The following is a 3,758-nucleotide window of genomic DNA, read 5'->3' on the forward strand; positions in this document are numbered from 1 at the left end:
TGTATCTGTATCCACTGGAAAACTTTGTTAAGCACATAGGCTAACTGTAATTTCCTAATATTTGGAGAATTTTGCTCTCTATGTGCTTTGGATTGGGGACAAGACGGGGATACACTTTGCAGACAAACACAAAGTATACAATAAATGGTAGGATGGAGCCATGGCAGATAAAGTGATGCCAAACTGCATTGTTTCTACAGTGTAGATGCACTGCTTATATCCAATGTTTTCTGTTTCATGTTATGTATGGTAATTATGTAAGATCATTAGATATTGGCCAACATATGGCATTGTCTGGTCCTCTGACTCAGTGATAAAAGCACAAGGTTTGCACATAAATGATTCTGGGTTGAAACCTTAGCATTTGCAGATAGGGCTGAAAAAGAAAGACCTTCACCGTAGAAATGCAGTTTGACAGCACTTCAACTGCCATGGCTCCATCCTACAAAATCCTGAGATTTGTAGTTTTGCAAGGCACTAGCAATCTTTGGCAGAGAACGCTAAAGACTTTGTAAAACTACAAATTCCAGAATTCCATAGGATGGAATTACAGCACTTAAAGCAATGTCAAACTGCATTATTTCTACAGTGTAGCTCCATCCCTGCTTGGAAATCCTGAAGAGCTGCAGCTACTCGATACAGACAATACAGAGATACCAATGGTCTCACTTATTACAAGACAACTTCCCACATGCAAAAGAGAAAACACCTTGGTTTTGTCCTGCTCCTCCTCTTCCCTCAGCCTTCCCGGGCCTTCAGCTGCTTCCTCAGAGACAGTTAAAGGCTTGGGAGGGAGAGGGGAAGAAGAGGAACAGGCGCATTCTTACACTTCCTCTGCCCTCCCGTCTCTCCGCATGCCCTCAGAAATGGCTTCACATGCCAGAGAGGGCACACATGCCATTGATTCTCCACCATGGTACTATGGCATGGATGAGCTCAATTTTTGTATTTGGGGATATATATTGATACTTAAAGGTTTTATTTTCTTTTTTTAAATTTTATAATTTTTTACTTCTCTTCCAGCCTCCCCCCCTTTCCTCTCATATATCATTCTTTACCATCCTAGATGTCTCTTACACACATCTTCTCATATCACTTATTCAGCTCTCTTCTTTGTTCCTCCTTCGTTATCTATTCCTTAGAACCATCTTGGTCTTTTCTATATCTTATCATATATTAAGAAATATCTCATCTTTGAGAGTGTACATCTGAATTTTTTCCCTCCTGAACATTTCTTTCCATTCTACATTTTTAAACATAATAACCATACACACATCAACTGTTTATCTATAATTCTTCCTTTATACTAGTTGCCATATGTCCCTTTCTCCATCATATTTTAAATTTAATTTTTGACTGTGATTTTATTTATATTTATGCTTTACATCTCTTTTATCAAAAATCAATAAAGCATTTCCAAATTAAGTTATCTTCCTCATATACTTCTTCTTTCAGCAATTTTGTCAGGTTGTCCATATCTATGACCTCGGAGGATTTTATTAACCATTCATCTATTGTCGGGATTTCATTATTTTTCCAACTCTTTGCAATTATTATTCTCGCTGTAGAAATTAAATATAATATTTGTTTCAGTTTCTTTCTTGCATTCACTTCCTCTACTATATTCAATAAGCACAATTCTGGCTTTAGTTCCATCTTAATTCCCAATATATCTTGTATTATTTTGTGGACTTCTATCCAAAAAATTTTAACCCGTGGACATGTCCACCACATATGATAATAGGATTCTATACCATCATTGCATTTCCAACATCTATCATTTTTACCTTTATTCATTTTCATTAATTTTTCAGGGGATAGGTGCCATCTATAAAGCATTTTCACAAAGTTTTCTTTAATATCTACACAAGATGATACTTAAAGGTTTTATCTAATTCCTCCATAGCTGCCCTTCCAAGCCTTCTGATTTATTAACCACATTCTCCTTTGGATGAATGACTGGGGGAAGGGGAAGATTGGAGGTGGACATTTACAGTGTGCCCTTGTTTTATGCGAGAGATCCATTCCGGACCCCTCGCATAAAACAAAAAATGCATATGCTCGAGCCCCATTATAAGTAATGGGGCTTGTGCTCGCGTTGGTTCATGGCAGTGGTGCACAGTGCGCGCACACCACTGTTTCTTCTGGCACACAGCACCAGAAGAAGCAGCGCTACTTTCAGCGTATGCTGAAAGCAGTATATAATGCGCCTGCGTATGACACAGGAGATGTCTCCTCAGTATATAGGTGCTTCCCCCTGCAAAACAAATACATTGCACTTCCTACATAACAGTATGCATCTTTTCATTACATTATTTCATAAGAAGCATATGTATCCTGCCCAAATAACAAACAAATTCGGCACTGGGGCTTTCCCAAATTTTTCAGCGAGTAAAGCTGAATTCTTGCTTCATTTAAAAAAAGTGAGTAAAATGTTATAATGATCCTGCTTTATATAATTTGCCTTATATATTTTGTCCCCCTGCCTCCCTTTCCCCCTAATTTTGGCTTGTCTAGCTATGGAGTAGGAGCTATATTGAAGATGCATGTCTAATAATTGGATATATAATTCAGCCATCATTCAGTCTGAGAAGGAATTAGCTTTACGTGGCAGCTGGGTTCAAATATCCAAATATAGACCTTTGTTGTGTGGATCGCATTTCAGGTAGTTAGTGGGGTCATCCACAACCAGTATTTGGCAATGTTTGGCTAGGATCTGGGAGTGAGGTTGTAAAAGGGAGCTGCAACCTAATAGGGGTTTACTTGGGGTACAGAAAAACAGTTCAAGGTGGCAGGCTGAGAGATATTTGATTATATTAAAAGTGGTCAGCTGTCTAGAGATTCTTATGCCAGTAAATAGCAAATTCCTAAATCAATAGTTCCCAGGAAAGTTGGCAGGTTGTACTCCTAAACGTCCCTTTGTTTTGATGTGATGCTGAACTGGAAACTCGGCAGCCAGGCTCTCCTCCATCCTTCAGTTATAGCCCCCAAATCTCTTGTCCCAATAATATGAAGAGCACCATTAACTGAGGGGAGGAAGGATAAACACATAACCGGGGATAAACAGATGGGATAAATTGCGGCTGCTGTGCACAGATTTAAAGGTAATCTTTCATTAACAACAGGCAAATCAGTTCCAAAAAAGGAGGGGGGAAAGTGCCCTTAAGATGTTGTGGACCCCAGCTCCCATCCATCTGTGACTAGTGGATGTGACATAGCTGGGGAAAAGGTGTTGCACAAGGAGGGTACTGGATGGCTCCTTGTGCTTTTATGCTGTACTTATGCTGGCCAATCCTAATTTAGAAAACCTAAGTAGCTAAGTAGCTAGTAGATTCTGGGGAATCAAGAATCTGTACAACTTCAGCTGTAGCCCGGAAATGGAAAATTATTATAACCCACAGTCCACGGGTTATAAATTCACTTTCACAAGGGCGAGGACATATAATCATCCCCAAATCATCCTATGACAGGGAATACAGGGCTGCTTTGTTGGGAGAAGGTCAGATGCATCTCTTGCTCTTTTATCTCCTGTGAAGCCCTGAGGGTGAAGTGGAAATATGCAGTTGCAAACAGTCTGTGTTTGTAGTGATGCCTGTTATGGTGAGATATTCAGAACTGGGTACTCAGCTGAAGCTTTCTCTAGTTCCAAGCAAGGTCTTTGTATTCAGAGATTTATCATTGATAGCTTTCTAAGTATCCACCTTTTTGCTAGTGAGCTCAGGTCAAACCAAATTAAAGGGAATGTAATGAATGTATTT

Source organism: Sceloporus undulatus, chromosome 4, assembly GCF_019175285.1.
Source record: "Sceloporus undulatus isolate JIND9_A2432 ecotype Alabama chromosome 4, SceUnd_v1.1, whole genome shotgun sequence".
In the NCBI taxonomy this organism is placed as follows: Eukaryota; Metazoa; Chordata; class Lepidosauria; order Squamata; family Phrynosomatidae; genus Sceloporus; species Sceloporus undulatus.